At 35.5% G+C, this 6,267-nt stretch overlaps 1 protein-coding gene across 1 annotated transcript in view; it reads right to left on the bottom strand.

Moving 5' to 3' along the window:
* The window catches only part of BEND2 (BEN domain containing 2), a 56,493-nt gene that overhangs the window by 11,777 nt on the left and 38,449 nt on the right, over positions 1–6,267 (bottom strand). The window lies entirely within an intron of this gene.

Raw genomic sequence — 6,267 nt, 5'->3', positions numbered from 1 at the left:
GAGCCTGGGGCCTGCTTCAGATTCTGTGTCTCCCTCTCTTTCTCTGCCCCTCCTCCACTTACGCACACTCTCTCTCTCCCCAAAATAAAAATAAATAAAAACTTTTAATAAAAAAAACAAGACCCATCTATATACTGTCTATAAAAGACTCATTTTAGACCTAAAGATATCTGCAGATTGAAAGTGAGGGGATGGAGAAACGTTTGTCATACAGATGGATGTCAAAAGAAGGCCAGAGTAGCAATGCTTATATCAGACAAACTAGACTTTAAAACAAAGACTGTATGTAACAAGAGATGAAGAAGGATACTATCTCATAATAAGGGAGACAATCCAAAAAATAATCTAATGATTGTAAATATTTATGCACCTAACATGAAAGCACCCAAATATATAAAATAATAATAAACACAAAGGAATTAATTGATAATTATACAATAATAGGAGAGGACTTCAACACTCCACTTACATCAATGGGCAGACCATCTAAAGAGAAAATCAACAAGGAAACAATGGCTTTGAATGACACACTGGACCAGGTGGACTTAATAGATATATTCAGAACATTCCATCCTAAAAAAGCAGAATACACATTCTTTTCAAGTGCACATGGGGCATTCTCTAGAATAGATCACATGTTAGGTCATAAATCAGGTTTCAACAAATACAAAAAGACTGAGATCATACCATGCATATCTTCTGTCCACACCAATATGAAACTAGAAGTCAACCACAAGAAAAATTTTGGAATGACCACAAATACATGGAGGTTAAACAACATGCTACTAAACAATGAGTGGGTCAACCAGGAAATCAAAGAAGAAATCAAAAAGAAATAAAAAATTCATGGAAACAAATTAAAATGAAAACATAACAGTTCAAAACCTTTGGAATACAGCAAAAGCAGCCCTAAGGGGGAAATATATAGCAATACAGGTCTTGCTTAAGAAGCAAGATGGGGCGCCTGGGTGGCTTAGTCGGTTAAGCGTCCGATTTTCGCTTAGGTCATGATCTCATGGTTCGTGGGTTCGAGCCCCGCATCGGGCTCTGTGCTGACTGCCAGCTCAGAGCCTGGAGCCTATTTCAGAGTCTGTGTCTCCCTCTCTCTCTGACCCTCCCCTGCTCACGCTGTCTCTCTCTCTCTCTCTCTCTCCTAGAAATAAATAAAAATATTTAAAAAAAAAAAGAAGCAAGAAAAATCTCAAATATACAACTGAACCTTTTACCTAAAGAAGCTAGAAAAAGAACAACAAATGAAGCCTAAAACCAACAGAAGGAAGGAAATAATAAAGATTAGAACAGAAATAAATGATATAGAAACTTAAAAAATGGATCAATGAAACCAGAGGCTCGTTCTCTGAAAAAGTTAATAAAACTGATAAGCCTCTATCCAGACTTATCAAAAAGAAAAGAGAGATGACCCAAATAAATTAAAGAGGATAAATAACAACACCACAGAAATAGACAATTATAAGAGAGTATTATGAAAAACTATATGCCAACAAACTGGACAACCTGGAAGAAATGGATACATTCCTAGAAACACATAAACTACCAAAACTGAAACAGGAAGAAATATAAAACCTAAACAAACTGATAACTAGCAAAAAATTGAATCAGTAATAAAAAAATCTCTCAACAAACAAAAGTCCAGGACCAGAAAGCTCCACAAGCAAATTCTACCAATCATTTAAAAGAAGAGTTAATACCTCTTATTCTCAAACCATTCCAAAAAAAAAAAAAAAACAAAACAAAAACAGAAAAGGAAAACTTCCAAATTCATTCTATAAAGCCAAAATGACCTTAATACCAAAACCAGATAAAGACTCCACTAAGAGAACTACAGCCCAACATTCCTGATGAACATAGATGCAGAAATACTCAATAAAATACTAGCAAACCAAATCCAACAATACATTAAAAGAATTATTCACCACAATCAAGTAGGATTTATTCCTGGGCTTCAAGGGTGGTTTAATATTCACAAATCAATCAACATGATACACCACATTAATAAAAGAAAAGATAAGAACCATATGATCATTTCAATAGATGCAAAATAAAAATCATTTGACAAAGTACAACATCCATTCATGATAAAAATGCTCAAACAAGTAGGTTTAAAGGGAACATCCCTCAACATAACAAAGGCTATATATTTAAAACCCACAACTAATATCATCCTCAATGGGGAACAACTGAGAGCTTTTCCTCTATGGTCAGGAACAAGACAGGAATGTCCACTCTCACCACTGTTATTTTTTTTAAGTTTATTTCTTTTTTTAGTCATCTCTACACCCAACATGGGGCTTGAACTCATGCCTCAAGATTAAGAGTTGCTCTTCCAAGTGAGCTCTCCAGGGACCCCTCACCACTGTTATTTAACATAGTACTACAAGTCCCAGCCACAGCAATCAGACAACTAAATCAATAAAAGGCATCGAAATCAGCAAGGAAGAAGTAAAAGGTACACTATTTGCAGATGACATGATACTCTATGTAGAAAACCTGAAAGACTCCAGCAAAAAATTGCTAGAACTCAAACATGAATTCAGTAAAGTCAGGATATAAAATCAATGTACAGACATCTGTTGCATTTCTATACGCCAATAATGAAGCAGCAGAAAGAGAAATTAAGGGATCAATCCCATTTTCAATTGCACCAAAAACCATAAGATACCTAGGAACAAACCTAACCAAAGAGGTGAAAGACCTGTACTGTGAAAACTATAAAGCACTGATGAAAGAAACTGAAGATGACACAAAGAAATAGAAAGACATTCCATGCTTGTGGATTCAAAGAACAAATATTGTTAAAATATCTATATACACATTTAATGCAACCCCTATCAAAATGCCACCAGAATTTTTCACAGAGCTAAAACAAACAATCCTAAAATTATTATGGAACCACAAAAGACCCCAAATAGCCAGAGCAACTCTGAGAAAGAAAAGCAGAACTGGAGCCATCACAATTATGGACTTCAAGTTATATATTACAAAGGTCTAGTGATCAAAACAGTATGGTGCTGGCATGAAAATAGACATCAATAGGACAGAATAGAAAACCCAGATATGAACCCACAACTATGTGGTCAATTAATCTTTGACAAAGCAGGAAAGAATATCTAATGGGAAGAAGACAATCTCTTCAACAAATAGTGTTGGGAAAGCTGGACAGCAACATGCAGAAGAATGAACCTGGACCACTTTCTTACACCAGATACAAAAATAAATTCAAAATGGATTAAAGACCTAAATGTGAGTGAGACATGAAACCATTAAAATCCTAAAGGAAAAACAGGCAGTAACGTCTCTGACATCAACCCTAGCAACATTTTTCTAGATAGGTCTCCTGAGGCAAGGGAAACAAAAGCAAAAATAAACTATTGTGACTTCATCAAAATAAAAAGCTTCCGTACAACAAAGGAAACAATCAACAAAACTCAAAGGCAACTAATGGAATGAGGGAAGATATTTGCAAATGACATATCCGATAAAGGGTTTCTATCAAAAATATATAAAGAACTTATAAAACTAAACACTCAGAAAACAAATAATCCAATTAAAAAATGGACAGAAGATATGATCAGACATTTCTCTAAGGAAAACAACCAGATGGCCAACAGACACATGGAAAGATGCTCAACACCACTCAGCATCAGGGAAATACAAATCAAAACTACATGAGATATCACCTCACACCTGTTAGTATGGCTAAAATCAACCACAAAAGAAACAATAGGTGTTGGTGAGGATGTGGAAAAAGAGAAACCCTCCTGCACTGTTGGTGGAAATTCAAACTGGTGCAGTCACTGTGCAAAATAGTATGGAAGTTCCTCAAAAAGTTAAAACCAGAACTATCCTACAATCCAGCAATTACACTAAGTATTTACTCAAAGAATACAATAATAGTATTCCAAGGGACATATACACCCCAATGTTTACAGCAGCATTATCTACAGTAGCCAAATTATGGAAATGGTCCAAATATCCATCAACTGATAGATAAAGAATAGTGGCATGTATGTGTTTACACACACACACACACACACACACACACACACGAATATTACTCAGTCATAAAAAAGAATGTAATCTTGCCATTTGCAATGACATAGATGGAGCTAGAGAGTATTATGCTAAGTGAAATAAGTTAGTCCAAGAAAGACAAATACCATATGATTTCACTCATTTGTGGAATGTAACAAACAAAATAAATGAGCAGAGGGGGGAAAAAAGGGAAGGAGGCAAACCAAGAAACAGACTCTTAACTACAGATATCAAACTGATGGCTACCAGAGGGAAGGGGGGTAGGCAGATGGGTGAAATAGGTGATGGGGATTAATAAGAAGGGCACTTGTGATGAGCACCGGGTATTGTGTGTAGGTGCTGAATCACCAAATTGTACAATTGAAACTAATATTACACTGTACATTAACTAGAATTTAAATAAAAACTTTAAAAAATGTAGTGGATTGCCATCAATGGAAGTGTTCAAGCTGAGGGGAGGTAACTGTATGTCAAAGCTGAGATCAAATTCCTGCTCTGAGGCAAAAACTGTATTAGAGGATGTGTAATGTTCTTCCTATTGCTAAGTTTTTATAGTTCTGTAATATGCAGAAATGGATGGGAGGGTATAAGAGTAAGGATTGTTCGCTGATTGCAAATCTGCAGCCTACTAACTTTCTCCATGTAAACCATTCTCTAGAGCCCTTAAGTGATACTGAACTCTTATCATAGAGTGTAAATAATAGTTTCTTCTATGAAATCACACCTTTGGCTCAAGACACATTTACTTTTGACTATTAATTTCCTTAAGAGTTCCCTCCAAATAGTAAAATCTTAGAATAAGAAATTAGAATAGAATAAACTGGTTTATTCATTCAATGGGATTCCAATCAGCAGTTAAAATGCATGAACTCAAAAACATAATGTTGAGTGATAAAAATTAGCAAAAGGATACATGCTATATATCCCCATTTATGTACATTAAAACTATAGAATGATATTATATAGTATTTATGGATCTATCAATATAGGTAGCAAAAGTGTAAAATAGGCATGCGAATGATACATCTAACTCCAAGATTGTGGTTACTTCTGGGGAGAAAGACAGGGAAAGGGACAATGAGATAGAGTTTTAATTACATCAGTAATGCTTTATTATTAAAAAAAAAAAACTTGGAGCACAAAAAGCAAAATACCTATATCTGTACTGGGTTGACAAATGATCCTATTACTATATCATTTCTGTGTATTTCTGTGTGTTTTAAACTGGACTGACACTTCTACAGAAATTATGTTGGAGGCCATAAAGTCTAGTCCTTCTACAAGTACAGGAATCGCCTCTCATCTCTGGTCACTGAGGCTTTGTTCTAACTTTATTCATTCTTCAAGTTCATTTTGTCCTTATGTTATTTTTTTTTATGTTTTATTTATTTCTAGGAGAGAGAGAGAGAGACAGCGTGAGCAAGGGAGGGTCAGAGAGAGAGGGAGTCACAGACTGAAACAGGCTCCAGGCTCTGAGCTGGCAGTCAGCACAGTGCCCGATGCGGGGCTCGAACCCACGAACCGCGAGATCATGACCTAAGCGAAAGTCGGACGCTTAACCGACTAAGCCACCCAGGAGCCCCCATTTTGTCCTTATGTTAAAGTAAAATATGCTTTTTGGTCAGATTCTCCTCCTTGGACCTGGCTCTGCCCACGCCCCTAAGACAATGATGATTCTACTGTATTCTCCCTGCTGAGATAACTCACAGGGCTGCCCTTCTACACAGGAATAGGACTTTAAGTCCTACAGGAAATTTACTAAAATATGCCCCATGTGGATACTATGTCAAACTTGTACTGAATATTTTTTACTACAAAAGACATCTTCTTGGTTTCTACTATAATTCAATAAGGGATAAAACAAAATGAAATGCATAGTGTAATATCTTTAGTCTACTTTTAAGGAACCAATATATTCCCTCTCACTTAAAAAATTTTTTAATTAGAAAGATAATATTTCTTCTATAAACACCTTCATTTCCAGATTGGCTACAAAGTCTGTGTTCTTTTTTTTTTTTTTTACTGTAATGTAAGAGGAATTAGGTTTTGGTTTTTTTCCTGGTGGGTTAGCTCAGTGATGTCGAAATTGCAAACTGTGACCAATTACTAGGTCATGAAATTGATGATGGTAACACAGTTTTAAAAATGTATTAGAATAGAAACCACTGGAATGTAATTCTCATAGAAATAATAAGCATTGCTTGTGAAACTTTT

The sequence above is a fragment of the Hyaena hyaena genome, unplaced genomic scaffold, assembly GCF_003009895.1.
Source record: "Hyaena hyaena isolate Hyena2069 unplaced genomic scaffold, ASM300989v1 scaffold_1219, whole genome shotgun sequence".
In the NCBI taxonomy this organism is placed as follows: domain Eukaryota; kingdom Metazoa; phylum Chordata; class Mammalia; order Carnivora; family Hyaenidae; genus Hyaena; species Hyaena hyaena.
This window is presented reverse-complemented; position numbering and strand designations above follow the sequence as displayed.